The sequence below is a fragment of the Epinephelus lanceolatus genome, chromosome 13, assembly GCF_041903045.1.
Source record: "Epinephelus lanceolatus isolate andai-2023 chromosome 13, ASM4190304v1, whole genome shotgun sequence".
Classification (NCBI taxonomy): Eukaryota; Metazoa; Chordata; class Actinopteri; order Perciformes; family Serranidae; genus Epinephelus; species Epinephelus lanceolatus.
The window spans coordinates 5,361,756-5,380,498 of NC_135746.1; the positions used below are offsets into that span (position 1 = coordinate 5,361,756).

General features: G+C 42.7%; 1 protein-coding gene across 4 annotated transcripts in view; it reads left to right on the forward strand.

Moving 5' to 3' along the window:
* klhl29 (kelch like family member 29) overlaps positions 1-18,743 on the forward strand; it is a 409,128-nt gene that overhangs the window by 91,136 nt on the left and 299,249 nt on the right. Inside the window, exon 5 of one of the 4 annotated variants that reach the window (XM_078173676.1) lies at positions 14,409-14,513. The exons of the other annotated variants lie outside the window; for them this stretch is intronic. The gene's annotated coding sequence lies outside the window, so the exon portion shown is untranslated. The remainder of the gene's footprint in view (positions 1-14,408; positions 14,514-18,743) is intronic. 4 annotated transcript variants of the gene reach the window in all.

Genomic DNA, 18,743 nt, shown 5'->3' on the forward strand with positions numbered 1-18,743 from the left:
GCAAAGATGAAATGAAATGAAAATATCCTCCCAGAGCGGATTTCTCCCCCAATGCTGAGTATACAGTCCTACCTTTGACTCCAAAGCCCTTGTACGGAATAATTGCTGAGGCATACATTCATTTTTTTTTTTTGTACAATCGATAAAGCGGAGAGAAAGAATGGAGGGGAAAATTAGGACTAAAGAGGACGAAAGAGAAGGAGGCTGGAGAATAAGAGACTAAATCTAGATGGAGTTGGGTAATAGTGAGTGGGCCAGTTTTACACTGGGATGAAGGATGAGCAAACACAGAAACCTACAGAAGAGCACACAGAGTCATGGCAACACATACACACACTCCAACACACTCAAGCACAGGGGTCCAGCTGTGTCCATTTATAATGGTTTATTGAACACTAATGCTCACTGTGAATCCAACCAGATCAAACCTTCCTCAGTTCCTTGGATACAGTAGCTGCAGTATACTATACCTACATTGTTTGTGTGCCCTCTGCATCTGCGTGTGCTTTCTTGTGCATATAGGCATTCATATGGACAATGTGTGCTTACATGTACGCACATATGGGTGCCCTTGGGGTGTGTTTCAGAGTATATGTGGCCGTACATGTGTGAGAGAAAGTGTGGGTGTATGATACTGTGCCCTTGTCTGTGCACTCGAGTGTGTGTGCTTTCATGCGGACATGCGTCTATCTGTGTGGTTTTCTGTGGCCATGTGTGTGTAGTGTCGTGTCGTGCAGTGTGGTGTGAGGTCAGTCAGAGTGCAGCGAGAAAAGTGTGTCATCAGGGAGGAGGTACTTTGGTCCCTCCTGACTGGTCTTTTCAGCCGAGTGAAACACTGGCGCTGCCGACAAATAACTGAAGCAGAAGCCGTCGCTTTCTTTCTCCCTCTCACTCATTGACAAACTTTCCTCTGTGCACACACACACACACACACACAGTCACTTTGTCACATGCAGTGACACTGTATCGCAGTGTTTCACACATACTCACAAGCAGCAAAAGTACATGCACCGAATCGCAGCCACACTTGTGCAGAGTTTTGTAGACAGTCATAAACAGTGGAGCACAGAATTGCATTGTCACAGAGAGTCACACGTCCTTGGGCTGTCTCTCACCCTCCCTTACACAGTCAGACAGGAAAAGCACACATGTAGATAAAGATCCAGCAGTATTCATGTACATACACTTCAGGGCAACGGAGGCGCAGGAGGAGAGATGAGCTAATGCAAACACATGCTCAAAACAAACAAAGGTTATTCCCAATTACAAGCACACCGTTGCATGTCAGGAAACAGCATTTGTCAATGATAGGAAACATCTGTGTCATGTGTTTGCAAAGCAACCATGTGTGTTGGTTGAAACAAAGTGTAAAATTATTTCATATGTTGAGGAGTAGTCTTTAAAAACCCTCCCCAACACAAATGCCAAACAACTGCTTTAGCGCTGAAATGGTCAATCAATAGAAAATTAGTCGATAAAGACTTTAATCTTTGTGCAGTTTGAAGCCATCATCCTGAGCTCTGAGAAGCATTTTCACTCTTTAGTGACTTGGGGTTTGCATACATAGGTACATATTCATACATTTCATAAAAGGTACAAAATTAACTTAGTAAAACTTCCACTTTAGACCAAATTTCAACACTTTCTGCCTCATCCCATTCTTCCTGGCTGCTCTTTGTTCTGACTAGATGAGCCATTTACTCTTTTCTGAGAATAAATGATGAAGTGATTAAAACATGTAAAATTAGGGAAATGAAAAACAGGAATTCAGCACACACACACTCAGTTAAGCCAGTCAAAGGTAGGTCTCCTATATGAAACAGCACCTGATTCTGATGTTATCAGCCCATTAAAAGGCCGTTTTTGTTCTCATAGATACGGGTTAGAAGGGGTCCGCCATGCCGAGGATCAGAGGCCGTTATCAGTCCATTAAATGGCCATTTGCATATCCAACCTTATGAAACAGTTGCTGTTATCAGCCCATTGAGGGGTCATTTGCATATCGAACATTGTGAAACTGTCACAGTTGCATTATCTTTTACTTTTTACCACATGGTGAAGTTAAGGAAAACATATCATGGTACGACAGTTAAAATAACCACCTCTGGTTAAAATAAGTTAACACTGACTTATGGTGATGCTGGCTTATACAGGACATGAGCCCTGCTCTCCTGGGTGAGGGTGCTTTCAGATCTGGAGTCTTGCTTTGGTCTGAATCAGGGAGTTAATTTGTCATTAAGTTGTATAATTGCCTAGATTTGGTTCATGTTCTCACGGCAGTGTTTACAAGCAGACAAGATCAAATGCCTTGTGTGAGAAAGCTGCTCTTGATTGGTCAGAAAAATCCAGGAAGTAAAGCAAACGTTGAAGAAGAGTACACTTGCAAGATAAATGTGAGACTTTCTAATGTCACAATGGAGGGACAACTACGCAGGTTGATTTTAGCGCTGCTCATCGTGGACTATATTGCTGTCATTGTTCATTTTAGTCAAACCATACAGTTTGAAAACGAGGCGCGGCTCCAACTAGAAAACAATGTCTTGATGCATTGGATGTGCTGAATGTGCATATTAAAGCAGTACAGGAGGAGGTGCACATAAATAATCCTCCAGGACTGTAACATGCACCAGAGTTCATTTGTAACCGAACTGAGACCACCTCTTCGAGAAGGTCTCAGTCCGGTTGTTTTGGTGCGCACCTGAGTGTGATTGCTGTGTTCACACCTGCCCAAACAAACTTGAGTTTGATTGAGCCAAACCAAACAGGGCAGGTGTGAAAGCATCTTGAAAGTCCTGTGTTTGATTGACCCATCTACCACCCTTCTGTTCTTCGAAATGAGGACTTTCTCACCCTTTATTCTACGTCACCTGACTTCCTCCTTCGCTCCTGTCATTATTATTGGCCCTCTGAAGCCAAAAGTAGGTGTTGCAGGCCCTTTCTGTTCCACATCTATAACACTTATAACCACTGATAACTTCTGTTTAATGGCCTGAGAACAGCCGTGTGCAGTCCTTTTTCTGGATTCTCCTTGATATCTTAGAAAAATAATAGCTAGTTGCAGCCCTGTAGCCTGCAGACAAATCTGTGAGCTCATGTTTTCTTTGCTCTGGCAGATCTGTCTCTCGTCTTCTGTTCAGATTTCCAGCCTAATTTGTGATTTTGCGTTTCCTCGGATAGCAAAGACATGACCTGCCCTACTCTCCCTATGATTGGTTGGTACTCGTTGCCTTCCTTGGTTGGATTGGTTAGGTTTGGCAAGTGGAGTGAGATCGGTTAGGGTTAGAGTAAGAACATCAGGGTCAGCCAGTCAAGGCAGAGTAAGGCAAATTAGGACGGGTCATTTCCTTGCTATTCTAGGAAACGCAAATTTCTACTCACGTTGGATCACTCACATTCTCGGAACCCACTGGCTGTATTGGGCGTCTGACTTCCGGCAGATGGCGATACAGCCTCTGGGGTTAGACCCTCAATTTTTTGGCATTCCAGTTTGATTTGAGCGGAGGAGGTGAATTTCCGTTTCTGACTTCCGTTTATATATAAGTAAGTATGGTGAACCATTGCGATGGATTCAGAGTTTGCAGTGACCGCAATTATGTTCCGCCTCATTAGTTCACCGCATGGACCGTTTAACCTGGCAACAACTGCAGCCAGCTGAAACGTGATTGGTCAATATCACACGGACTACAAACAGCCTAGCACCGGAAACCAGGGCTCTTCCGCTCTTCTTCCCGGAGGCAAGATCTCCGGGGTTTGCCTACAGACTCTACATTCACTGAATGTAGAGTCTGTATATAGAGACTAGATCACTCATAACCATTTATCATAATATGACGCATGTTAAAGACGATGACTGACAACTAGCAGAGCCTTCGTGCTTCACGCAAAACACGTGATGACATCATTTTTGACTTGCCATCCTTGCACAAGGGACACTATGGTGAGTGCACTATTACAGCATTTTTTCGAAAAAAACCAACACACCATCTCAGCTCTGCTCTGCACGCTGTAGTCCGTTTACATTCATCTGTTAATCAGCGCTACTTCACATCACATCGCTTTGATTGGTTGTAGGTCTGTCCAATTGCGTCCAGAACTGCAAGGTTCCTGATTTACAGTTTGGTTTGTCAGTGTCAGGCTAGCAGCCCTGATGAGGAACAGATATGTTTAAATGAACCAATAAGGATAAGGCAGATACACACACTGACTGTCAGGCGACCTTAAACGACCCACCTTTTTGTTATGCCTTTAAAGTTCCCCCTCTCTCATATAAACCGTCAAATAAACTTTTCCTCCACCCCCCACCGGTACAGCAACGCACAGGAGGATGCACACCAGCACACACCTTTAACGGAGCCGCAATTTACACAGTGCTCACATACTGTAGCTGCACGACTCGCTGTAGTTTTTGTTTGGTTGTGGTGAATGATGCAGGCAGTGCAGCGTAGTGGTACAAATACAGTAAACACATTTCCAACCAGGCAGGGAAGTTGTTTGAGTCGGAGAGAGGCCGTCCCCAGCTGAGCCGGCTGACTGAGAGTTTTGGGCCATGGTTCTGACAGGAACAGACCCTGGGAGAGGAAAACATGGTGGAGATGTGCATTTTAAGGAGGAATGTTGCAGTATTTATTTGTGTCTGTGTACAAGCGAGAGCGGGGAGAAGAGAGAGAATATGACATTTTATTATCTTTGTGTGTTTGCATTTTTTGTCAGCGTACTGTATGCATGGAATGGAGCTGTATATACACAATTTTTTTTTTCCTGTGTGTGTGTGTGCATGCGTCTAATAGCCTCTTCACAGCAGTGTGTGATGCTGAGTGTGTTCATTATGGTTAGCCTTGGAACAGAATATATAATATACTGTAATGGTATGTCTTGAGCAAGTGCTTTAACTCTCCTTGGCGCCTTTTAATGGGTTGCTTAAAAAGAGAGAATTGATTTCCTGGTTTCTGCCTCAGAGACGCTTCCTTGTAGCACCAAGGGCTACTGTAGCACTACATGTTTTTCAGTTCCTGTGTGCGCTCGTGTGTGTGTGTGTGTGCGGAAAGAGCAGTGGGAGACAGGAGTTGAGAGAGAAAAGGAGTATGAGAGAGTGAGACTTTGCAGAAAGGGAGAGTTTAGTTTCTCCCCAGCTCTTTAGAGTTTCCCTGGTGAGTTGGCTGGCAGCTTGTTTGCTGGCATAGCAGCAGGAGGAGCAGCAGCAGCAGTCGGAGGTAGAGAGATTGCGATAAGCCCCTTCAGAGGCAGACAATAGACACTATAATGCTGTTGGAATTAACGACTGGCATTCCATCGTTTCTCATCTGATTAAGACCCAGTGACAATCTTCTTGCTACAGTCTCTAGTTGTCACCAGCTATGACTAATGAACTGTGATATCCTGCTCCTCTTTCTCTCTCCCTCTTTCTCTCTCCCTCCGTGTCTCACCCTCTCTTCACTTCACGCTCTATCGATTATTGAAATACTCTCCGATCCCTTCCATTCTTAACACGCCCTCGCAGCTTCTCCCTCTCTCTCTCTCTGTGCTCCTTTCATTTGCCCGTCTGCCGCGCTCGCTCTCCTCCCCCTGCTGTCCTTTATCTTGTACCATTCATTTGGCTAATTTGATATTTGGAGTTGATAGGGCTCTGAATAGAGGCCTGTGTTTTCACATACATTTGTCTCCATCTCCCAAGCTCTCATTTCTCTCTCCTTCCCTCCTCTCCCTTTCTCTTCCCCCCTTCCTCCCTTTTTTTCAGAGCTGCGATAATGAAATCAGGCTCCAGCCCTTCATCTATATTAGCGGCATTTGCGGGTCTAAGAGAGACTAACAGCCTGCTAATTCTCTGCCTCTGATTCGTTAAACTGACAGACATTTGCATAATTTAGCTGCCTGCTTTCTCCTCAAAGGTTGCCTGCAGACGCTTCTGTCATTGAATGGAATTGAAAGCTGTCAACATAATGGCTTGTTTGATCAGATTTGAATATTTGTTTAGAGATCGGTGCGAGAATTACAGAAATATGCCTCTAAAAAGCCATTGATTTCAAAGAAATTAAATAGATCAGCTACACAGAAAGTTAAATGTTGTATTTTGTCTTCTGACAAGTTAACCTAATTCTTTTTTTTTGTTGTTTTCACAGTTTTTGAACCTCTCTGATTTCGACTCACCTTCAGGGTCTGCTACAGTTTTCACACACTCCCACTCTTTCCCCCGAAAAATACGCTCATGTGTTGGAGGGAGAAGGGATTCTTCTTCTCCTGTGATGCTGACAGATACGAGCGGTGGCGGCGCTCGGCGGCATCTCTTTTACCGCTTCCTTTTGAGCTGCAGCGTCTCAAGGCTCCCAGCACTTCTAGTGAATAATGTACACATGCACAGTCACATGCACAAGCCGCATGAGTTTGCAAAAACATTGACTTCCATTGATTCGCGGAGATCATGCCTCCGTCTCGCAGCGTGCATACAGGTGTTCCATTAACCTTGCAGGCTGACAGCGTCTCTTGGTAGCTTCATTACCTCCAGCATGATTAGCTTTAAACTAGTCTGTTGCTTTGAGGTCTCACACACACACACACACACACACACACACACACACACACACACACACACACACCTTCCCTCCCTCCTCGGCTCCCATTGTCAGAGGACACCCGCAATGTAGTCATGCTCTTCACCACAGATAAGTGGCTGTGAGAGGGGAATGAGAAGTTGTGTGTGTGTGACGCTCCCCCCGCCTCCTTGCATTAATGAAGAGATGCAGTACCAGGTGCCCTCTGTGAGAAAGAGACAGTGAGGGAACCCAGAATAAGAGGAAGAGGAGGAGGAGGAGGAGGAGGAGGGGGTCGGTAATACGGTTTGGCATTTTAGCGGCCTCCTTTTCCTAATGGCGCTTCGGTCTCGCTGGGATTATCCAGCCGGCACGCTGTGTCACGGTCGTTAAACTGCACTGCGCCGGAGGGAAAGGGCGTGCTGAGATGGGACAAGGGGTTGCAAGGTGGAAGTGTCAGGAGAGAGTGGAAAATGTTCTCAAAAATGCCCGGAGGTATGCAACCTTTATCAAAGTGAAGGGGCCTGAGGGAGCGCATGAAATAGCAGCCCCCTAACCCATCGCTGTGTTCAGGCTGCGGAGGGGACGGGGCATGGAGGGGTGGAAAGTGTGGAGCAATGTCAGCAGCATCAATGGAAGAATACAGGAAAAGGAAAAGATCCAACATACTAACAGTCTTGTACAATTAATGGATCATCATTAGGGATGCCAGTTTGGGTTCATTTTGCTTTTGACAGCCCGACACTCATTAACCGGCCACTAACCGCTGAGTTTTTAAAAAGATGTGCAAATGGTGCAAAATACAGGAATCACCAGGGCTTGACATTAACACTTGCCCGGGGCAGGTAAATCTGTGTCTGGGCAGGTGTAATGCCTCATAAAGTTGTTCAGTCAGGCAGTGAAAAACTGACTGATGAGACAAATCTGAAGCACTGGACTCTATAGAAGTTATACATAACATAACATTACTAACTTTAAATATCTGTGAGACGCTACATGCAAGAGAGACATCTTTTTTTGTTAGCCCAGAAGCTAATGTTCTCACCCCTTTTCAGGGAAAAAAAAAAAAAAAAAATCCATAGTGATCAATGTGACACTGAATACCTTTTGTTATTATTTGTCAAATTTTTTTGTGTTGAAAACAGTTATTGTTGTTGTCAGTCATCCCAGTTAGCTGCCTTTGTCAAACCAATCAGAGGCTGTGTTCATGGATGCATTACTAAACTGGCCTACAGGGCTCAGACCCAGAGGCCTCAAGTGTCAGGGGTCACCATGGCCTTCACTTGCAGGATGTCACAGATTAACTCAGACCAGGAAGAGACTCAGAATGACCATGAAGATATGCAAAGGAACTACAAAGACACGCAAAATAACTACAAAACAGAGACACAATATGGCTGCAAAAACATACAAAGGAACTGAAAAGAGACTCAAATAACAACAGAAACAGGCAAAATAACCACAAACAGACACAAAATAACGACAAAAACATACAATGGAATTTAGAAGAGACACAAAATACCTACTTAAATGGGAAAAAATGCATAAAGACACAAAATGACTCCAAAGAGATGCTATGGAACTGCAAAGAGACCCGAATTACTGCTAAATTTGGCAAAATTATCAAAACGAGACACAAAATAATATCAAAAACAGCCAAAATAATCACAAAAGACACAAAATAAACACTGAAACAGGCGTAACAACCACAAAAAGACACTATTACTACAAAGAGATGCAAATGAACTGCAAAGAGACACAAAATAACAGAACAAACAGGCAAAATAACCACAAAAAGAAGCAAAATAACTTGTAAAATAATGAAAACAACCACAAAGTGACACAATATTACTACAAAGAGATGCAAAAGTACTGCAAAAGAGACAGGAAATAACGGTAAAAACCACAGAGACACAATATTACTACAAAGAGATGCAAAGGAATCTAGAAGAGACAAAATAACTGCAAAAAACAGGCAAGACAACTGCAAAAAGACACAACACGACGCAAAGGAACTGCAAAATGTGGCAAAACAACCACAAAGAGACACAATATTACTACAAAGACATGCAAAGGAACTGAAAAGAGACAAAAGTAACAGCACAAACAGACAAAATAACTACTGAAACAGGCAGAACAGTCACAGAGAAAGAAAGAAGAGTGCAAAAGAACTGCAAAAGAGACACAAAATAACTAGAAAAACAGGTAAAAAAAAACACACACAATATGACTAAAAAGAGATGCAAAGAAACCTGGAAGAGACAAGAAATAACTACATAAACAGGCAAAAGAAAAATGACCTAAGAGCCACTGTATAACTACAAAGAAATGCGAAGGAACTGCAGAGGAGACACAAAATAAGAAAAACAGGCAAAATCTCTGCAAGAAGACACAAAATGACTGCAAGATTTGGCAAAATAATCACAGTGAGACACAAAATAACTACTCAAACAGGCAAAACAACTACAAAAAGACACAGAATGGCTGCAAAGAGATGCAAAGAGACACAAAATTACTACTCAAAAAGGCACAACAACCAAAAAGACACACAAAATTACCCAATAAGATGCATAGTCACCACAAAGAGACACAAATCAACAACAAAAAAAGAAGCAAAACCACAAAGTCTCTGTGCCTCGCTGCTATCAAGGAGAGAGTTGGTGGGGCGTTTTGGTTATCTATGCCCAGGGGCCCCAGTGCCTCATAGTCCACCCATGGTTGTGTTCCTGTCTTGTCGACCAATCAGAGGCTCTGTTCCTGACTGTGTCTGTCTGAGGCTATCTGGAGAGTAACGGACAAGTAGCTGAGAGGTTAGTTGCTAGTCCCCGCCTAGAAGTTGCAATATGGCGCCGTAGGTGCAACATTGGGGGTGTGTGTATGCAAATGAACCTATAGACAGACACGTACGAGCAGTCAGAAACATTTCTGCTCACATTTCTAGTCGCCATCACAGGAGAAACTGTGCATTATGATACATTTAGAAGATTACATGTCTTTACAGTTAAGATCTTTCCATCACGGCTCCATGTCATCTTTTTGAATTCGACTTTACAGGGCAATTAAAAAATGGCTCCAAAGAAAGCACTTTGCCCTACTTGAATGTTCTGGAGGGACTACTTGAGAAAGTGTTCCACTCTCCTCTGATGAAAAATGTCTGTAGAAATGTATAAAACCGCGCTCCCTCCAGAGAGCGGTTTGGCATTTTTGTTTTACTGATGTCCCCGCCAGCCCTGCTTTTACAATACCTGTAAATTATTGCTCTGCTCTGACGCCCCCCCCCCGCCACTTTTTCCCCCTCTGTCTCATCCCTCTTTGTTCCTTAACTTTCTTCCTCTAGACCTCCCACACAAATCACATATCTGTCTTGCAGCAGCCTTAACATTTAGCTCCGCAGTATACGACCACATGAGCGGCGGTGGGTGTATCTTTTACGCATTAATATGTTTTTCCATGCTCCTGCTGTCGTAGCTCAGTCCATCCGTACATCGTGTATGAATTCATAGTAGTGCCCCATGTTTTTTTATGTGCCTGCTGTACACAAACATACTCCATCCCCCTCCATTTCTGGCTCATCTGCTTTTCAACCTAGGGCTGACCCTCACAGCATATCAAATTCAACATTTCACAGCTTTTTTTTTTTTTTTTTTTTTTGCTTTTTTTTACTGACACTGCTGAGCGAGGGGAATATTATCCCCATATTTATTCCTCTCTGGATGCAGGTTTCTCTCTGAATTTGCTCTCTACATGCACAGTCGTGTTTGTTGCCACCGGAGGTCAAAAGGCCGCAGAACTGTCCCTATTTGCTTTGCATGTGTTCCATTAGCATCGATTCCCCGTTCCCCGTGAAAAGTGCAGTTAATACCAGGCGAGTAGCTCGGCTTGTTTTATTTATGAACATGTGCCCGTGGAGACATCCATTATCTTCACTTTTTACAAAGCCCCAGTGTAGGAAACTGGTAGGGGAGTGTTATACAGAATCCCAAACTGTTTTTACCGTGAGCCCTGATTTAAGCACATTTCTTTATACAGGACGCAGGGGCATTGTGGATTACACCCCAGCTATACCATAGCTCATATTTCAGTCATTGAATATGAAAAAGCATCAAACAGTTCATATCTTGCATTGGAAATGAGAAGCTGCTGGTTAAAAGCATGCTTACAAGCGAGCATTGACAGATCCTGCGCTGTCCATAGCAGCTCCTTTGATGCCAATCGAATGATAAGCTGTCCCCTATTTGATGCAGATGAAACGGAAGGAAAGTTGTTAGCCTCGGCTAACGTGTCACGGGTTTGTCACAGGCTAGGACTTAACACAGATCATTAGACCTACATGTCATTAAGAAGTGTAGCATGAAATTCAAGGGACGCAGATCAACGGGGGGAGTGGGACGCTACGTCTGCGTCAGCGGCGATGTGAAGCTCTTTGTGGTCAGCTAATTAAGATCAAATTGAGTGAATTGATTGTAGCGGGTTGGTGCTGCGTGCGGTTTGGCCCATCAACGGCACCGTCAGAGAAGAAGTGAGACTGCAGGAACAAAGGAGAGATGAGAGCAGTCTCTATGTGTCAGGGAGGGGACAACACATCAGCTGCGTTAACTAGAGGCAGACCCAAATCCCAGCTTCCTGCATTTTTAATTACATACAGTTCAATCGGATCCACCATGCAGAGTGTAGGCGTCTCAAACCTGACCAGTGTATGTGACAAGGGGGAAAACATGACACGTGCAGGCACCAGAAATTGTTTCGAAAACTACACAGCTAAAAAAAAAAATTAAATCTTGATGAACGAATTATTCAAGCTGAAAATCTTTCTCTGAGAACAAAATGACAAAAGAACAGTCAGTGGAAACCAAAACTATTAACCCACTGAGGGCTGGATTCAAAATCACTCCGAAAATTAAAGTACTTTCACACCTGTCACAAGCTCTCAGTGTGAACCAATGAGAGCCAATGGCCAACCTGCCAATTCTGGTGTTCTCTGGTGAATGCCAATTGAGCTGCACGGTGCTGGGCTGTAAGCACAGGTCCCACTAGAGGACGTCGGGCCATCATGCCACCCTCATGGAGTCTGTTTCTGACAGTGTGGTCAGAAACATGCACACCAGTAGCCTGCTGGAGGTCATTTCGTAGGGCTCTGGCAGTGCTCCTGCTGCTGGGTTGATGCTCTTCTACGGCCTGGTCCAGCTCTCGTTGTATAACGACCAGTCTCCTGGTATCTTCTCCATGCTCTTGAGACTGTGCTGGGAGACATAGCAAACCTTTTTGTGACTGCACTGGGCTGCAGGTACCACCTCATGCTACCAGTAGCGACAAGGACACTAGCAGAACACAAAACTAGAGAAGGAAGGATAAGGAGAGAGCAGCTGTCTGTGGACACCACATGTAAAACCATTCCCTTTCTTAAGGGTTGTCCTTCATTTGCCTCTCCATTGCACCTCTTGTCACTTTGATTTGCACCAAAGCAGCTGAGACTGATTCTTGTTCTTCCTAAATGGACAGACTGATATCCCTGAAGTTTAACCGACTTGGTGTTAAACTGTGATGAATAAGTGTTGCCAGGTTTTGGAAGACAGTGTCAGTATTGTATGAAAAGCAGGGATGACTGAGAGGTATGTGAATGTTGTGGGCTGCAGAAATGCAGAGATAGAATAACAGGAGTCACCAAAGTACACTCAATGACCCTCCCAAATCTGACTACACTCCCTTGAAAAACAAAACCAGTTCTTGGACTGCTAGGAGCAGTGGGGGGATCACATGCCTCACAACAATAAAGGTATGCAGAGAATGAAATGTCCAGTATTCATTATACTGAAGCAAAGGAACTGCAGAGTTTCTTGTTCATTTCACAACAACAAATCTAAACTTCTGTACTGTATGTGAACCACAAGACATTTTGATGTATCCATCTCCAGGGAGTCGTTTTTTTTCCGCGTCTGACATGGTTCAGCTGGGCTTTTGTTTTGTTTATGTTTTTGCGGTGATGCGATGTGCAAGAGTGGACGCAGAGAAGCACAAACCCCGACAGCATAGTTGTACAAAGTAATAAATTGCGCAACTGAAATGTTATGATAATTCTAATGATGTTTATTTGTATAGCACTCATCTAAATAAGGTTACAAAGTGCTGCAACAACAGTACAAAGGAAAGAAATCACAAAAGTCACAAATCAGGCACTTAAAGTGAAAGTTTTCCTATGAAAATATGTTTTAAGCAATGATTTAAAACCATGTAATGTACCACCCTGATCTCCTTAGGCAGAGAATTCTAGAGCTTTGAGGCCTTGATGGCAAAAGCGCGGTCACCTTCCATTACCAGCCTTGATCTTGGGGTGACTGGAGAGGGTAGGCTTGAGGATCTCAGGTCACGACTTGGAGCATAGGTAGAGCCTTGGCTATATAACTCTGTGCTAAACCATGTTGAGCTTTAAAATCAATTCTGAAGTTAACTGGCGAGAATTAAGATGATGCATGACCTTTGATTTGTCCCAGTTAAAATACTAGCTAAAGCCGAGCGACTGGAGATTTACTGAGGCATGTAAACAATGCATTGCAGTAGTTGAGGCGCGATAATACAAAAGCATGAATAAGCTTTTCTAGCTCAGGAAAAGACACAGCTGATTTGATTTTGATAATATTTCTTAGGTGGAAGTAGCAGGATTTAATGAGATTATTGACATGTGGTTCAAAGTTCAATTGAGAATCAAAAGTGATGCCTGAATTTCTTGCTGTAAATGTTTGTATGATCAATAGCAGATGTAGAAAATATCTGCTTATTTTCTTTTACTGCCAGATAAGAGTAAAATATGTCCATTTACAATTACATATTCCAAGTTGATGTCCTCATGTTGCTTTTGTCCAAATAACAATAAATTAAAAACTGTATAGAACAACAAAAATCCACATATACAGTATAACTAAAGATTGTTTTCTCTTCTTGCTTTTAAGATGGCTGATGTGATAAGTCAATCATCAGAGTGGCTATTCCTCTGCGTGATAACATGACTAATGAATTTGCCCTCTGGGGATCAATAAAGGCTTATCTTATCATCTCAGCTCTTATTCTGATAGGGTTTCTGGCTACTGGTGGCAGTAGTGATAGAGCAGCTTAAAGAGACCATTATCAGGGCCGTCCCAGTGGAGGAGTTTCCCCTGAGGTGATTAAGGGTGACTCAGCAGCACGATGTGCGGTGTTAGCACTACTTCTGTTGCTTTTGTAAATTACTTCATTTATCCTGATTTTAGTGCTATGTAAACAAGCTTAATCAGGTTTAAATTTAGGTATTAGGTGTAATGTTGCTTTTAAAACCACAAAGTTGACACTGTTAAAGCAAATGAAATACTTAAAAAAATAATATAGCAGACCTCCTGGCTGTATTTGTAAGTTGAAACTACTTCCCTCAGTGGAGATAAAGCTTTTATTTACTTTACAGATAAGAAACAATAAATTGTGAAGACAATAAAGCCTCCACAAAAAAGCATTTCAAGTCTTGTGTGTGATTTATCCTGGCTTCATATTAGTAAAGGAAATCTCCGCTCATCGCTAGGCTAATCATACAATGTAAAATGACATAGGCTTGTGCTAATAACGTTAGCATGTTGTTGTTTGGAAAACGTGTTTAGTATAAGACAGTTGTTCTGTCAGTGAACCTTGTGAGCTGTAATGGAGCTGAATTATGTAACGTTACCTTTGAAACTGTTGTTGTTGTCCCTGGCTTCATATGAGCACTAGGCTAATTTATACAATGTAAAATGCCATAGGCTTGTGCTAATAACATTAGCATGTGTATTTGTGGGGAAAATGTGTCCAGATAAAGACAAGTGTTTGTCTTTGTGTATTTGTGTCTCTATTAAGCCATGTTTAATGTGTGTTTAATGTGTGTTTTAGGTGAGTTTTGAATCAACTAAACTTGACAGCACTGACAGAAACCCCACCACCAACTAGTGTTATGGAGGTGTAACTGCAGAGTGACACAGACACACCAACGCACAGGTATGCATAGTAACAATGGGGTAGGTCAAGTGTGTAGGCTATGGCGTAAGCTCTGCATAGAGTTGACGCACAAGTATAAATCCAGCTTAATTGTGATAATGCTAATGCTAATTTTCGCTAGCAAAAAAACAGGATTACAATCATGGGAAAAGTAGGCCTACTTTGGAGAAAAAGCTGAATATCGGACTCCTTTTAGTAAAACAAAATGCTTAACGAGTTTTTAGGTGGCCTGAAATTTAAGATTAACTTTCATGAACTAAAACACACGCTGAAATAGTGACAGCCACAGTCATAACTATACTCTGTGAATCAGGGGTTATGCCATGGTTGCGTTAATAACCAGTATTGTTGCTGTGGTAGCAACTTGTCCGTAGACGGCACCCACCTGTCACTCAGAGTGGCCACACCCTCAATTACACATAACTTTAAGCCCTAAAAAAATGTATATGGATGAGTTATATATAAATTAACCCCCATTCAGTTGTCATGAACAGGGACTTATCATATAGAGACCAATACAGCTTTTGTACCAGGCTCTAAACATGTTTTTTTTGTTGGATATTTTAACATGGGGGTCTATGGGGGTTTACTTGCTCTTGGAGCCAGCCTCAAGTGATCATTAGAGGAACTGCAGTTTTTGGCACTTGCACATTGGCTTCATTTTTCAGCCCTGGAAACTGGCGCTTGGTTTTACCCAAAGTTAAATATTTTTCAAACACACAGTGTTTGGTGCTGAATAGAACTCAGCGCCTTGTTATGTTGCTGGCGTGAAAAAACATATGCTGGCCTCGGGCAAAAACAAAAAATGGTGAGCAAAGCAGTCGTGGTGGTTGCTTGCTCTCCCATATGGTTGGATTATCAGTTGTGTGGTTTTGCAATATTGTGGTTATCATAACAGTCTTAAGAGATATTTAATCCAAAGAGGGAGCCGTGTTCCTGTTGGGGAGTTTGGCCTGTAAGTTAGTAACATATCCAGCCTCTCTCATCACTTTGTGCTGACCATGTAACTGAAGTCACGTCCTGAGTGCTACATTTCAGACTCTACATTTTAGCTACCTACAGTAACCGGCCCTATTTCTGTTCCTGCCGACGCTCATTACTCATTTCATTGTCACTTCTGCAAATTGTATTCATTCTTAGATTTTTCCTGATATCTTGACATCTGTCAAGTGTTAAAATGAATCTATGATTATTAATAAAAGGACGATCAGTCACTCAGTCTACCTGTGTCTTGCACCCTGCCTAGAATCGACCTGCACTTTGACAGTTGTCCAGCTGTGCAGTGATGCTGTATGTCACTGGGTCTCATCATAGGCCGGTCGGGCGCTTCCACTTAGCTCATACATTTATCTCCATTTACCCATCCATTAATCTCCCTTTACTGTAACCCATCCAGCTACTGGCTAGCCAAAGCAGATGAGACGCCCCATTACTTATTTAGCACCACTTTAAAGGGGACCCAAGTCAATTGAGAAGCCGCTCTCGTTTACGGTAACAACATTTGCCGACTGGGTCTCAGCGAGCAAAGATGAGATTGAGCGAGATGGAATCAAGTCAATAAAAGACACGGAGGATGATGTGGCCCGCGGTCAGATAGTTAAGTGAAGGTCAACCTGCCAGGGCATCGTGTAATCTGGTGGCTCTGTGGACGGTGACAGGCGGACAGATTTGTAAGGCCAAGGTGGAAAAGTTACCCGGCCTTCAATATCTCCTAAATCGATGTGACCAGAAAAGCAGAGTGATAGTTTTTACCCCTGTAATGAATTTTTTTTTTTCATTTGCCCCCTCTCATATTGGAGTGGATCCTCGTTTTGAGGAGAGCAGGTTTTGATGCATTGAGAGCTCATGAGAAAGGACACACGATAAGGAGGCTGAAGGAGAGAGAAAGCCCCTCCAACCAGCCGGGCTTTCCTCTTTGTGTGTGTGTGTGTGTGTGTGTGTGTGTTTCTATGGATAGGCCAGTGTGGACTCTTTACCCAACCTAATCATGATTCACCTCTTTTATCTGAGTGCAGACCAACTGTCCAGGCCTATACATCACAGCTCCCCCACTACACACACACCCAGGACTCCCCACTTTCTGTCTTCCCTCTCACCCTTCTTCCATGCCTTATATTGCCGCGTATCAGCCTCTGACACTCTGGCAACATATTAAAAAGAGGGATAGTGGCTGCTCTCTGTTATTGCCAGGAAAGTGATTTACCATGTGTCCACATTCCCACTATATTGATTAAAGAACATGTGAGTGTGTGTGTGTTACACCTTTTCTCCATCTCCCTGGGCTTTTCTCATTTTCCCCGCTCTGTCATTGCCTTTCCTCCTCCTCTTGCTTCTCCTCCTCTCCTTTCTCTCCTCCTTTTATCTCTCACTTCACTTCCGCTATCTCTGATGTTGCCCAACAACCCCTTTCTCCTCTCTCTCATCTATGTTGGCCGCGGACTCATGTGGCTGATTGTGTGAGAGTACAGCTGAGGCATGGGTAAGGCCGGGAGGGAGGGAGGGAGGGAGGGAGGGGGGAACAGGAGAGTGGAAATAAGAGACAAAGAGAGGGCAAGGAAGAAAGAAAATCCCACTGTAATGCTTCCTACTGTGGCTACAGCACAGTTTATTCATTCAAATAATCACACACAAAAAAGAAATGGAGGCACTACAGGTTTGTGGCATATCTAGAATTCTTACATGTTATTTTTCAAGATGCTCAAGGAGAATTCAGAAATAGGACTACACATACATCCCCCAGTACCCATGTTACACTGCAGAGCCATGTGTGACTGGCTCTACAAAAAATGATCTCATGCTCAGGCCTGCAGCCAAATAGGGGTTTAAATCACCAGTTTCATCACAATACAATATTATAGTGATTCTTTGGACAATGATCCAATATTTGCCGATATTACAAAGTCTGCAACGATGCGATTTCGATTCATCGAATTGATATTGATATGAGACGATATTATCTGCCCATTTAAAGGGAAATTTGGGTTTATTTCAACCCGTCTCCTATCGTCCTAAATTTGGTTCAAGTGACTAGTGACAAACAGATAATAGTTAGCATGTTAGCCGTTAGCCTAGATACAGCCGGGGCACATAGTAGCGTCAGACCTGTTAAAACGTAAGTGAACGGGCATCCCTTCAAGTGCAAAGTTAGTCCACTAAACAAGCTTTTTTTCCACAAAGACCGCCTCATATCGTTAGGATAAATGTCAGAGAACATATAGAAAACGACATGTAAACGTGTTGTCTTACCTTACCGGTGTGCTGCCATGTTTGTTTACCATCTAGCCATCTGGCCATGAAAAGTAAAAACAACACATAAATAATAAGTGCAGGGAAGTTCACTTTAAACTTTAACACGTAAAACAGCACATGAGAGAAGTTAACCTTGAGGGCTTTCTGTCAGAGAGACCTTTCTGAAAGAAATCTTTTCATTTTAACCCAAACCTTCATCCTTTTCCAAAAATGTCCCCAATGCCCTGAAGGTAAACTTCTCCCAATAGCCATAAAACACAGAGCATGTTTACATTTCATAAATTAGCCTCGCGCCTAGCAGACTTTTTTTCCTCTACTCATAGCTTAACAGATTACATGTAACGTTATTATTTTTCTTACTTAATGTTTAGTAAAGTCACTCTATCTCCCGAAAGAACAGCTGGGTTGAATTCCAGTCTGCATGCATGTTTTTCAGCTGAACATTGTTGAAACAGAGCAGCTAATGTGCTGTAGAGAGAAGTTAGCGGTGTTTGATGCCTGTCCAAGCAGATACACCATGTTTTATCTCATAACAGCATTATCTACGTACAGCATGTGCCAGGGTATGAAATTAACAAAATATTTTGGGGGCAATTTTGGCCCCCATGGTCTAAAAAATGGGGGCATTTTCAAAATGTTTGGGGGCCATCAAAAAATTGTAATTATGTTCTAACAATAAACACATGAAAAGCAAAACCAACTAAGATAGTGTCTTCACTCTTCAGTAGAAACCACTATAAATGAAACAAATAATGGGTTACATAAAGTTATGGTTGCAAAATATCACTCAGATTTCCTATAATTCAACCAGTTAATGTAAATGTGATTATTTAACCATTATTCTACTGATAGCAGTACTAATGTTTCACCACATTACAGTTACTTTTACTGTTAAAAAGGCCAGATTACTATAAATTTCCTTAGATGCAATCCTGGAAGTAAGTTCATTTAAAATTTAACGTTCATTCTACCTTAATTTTT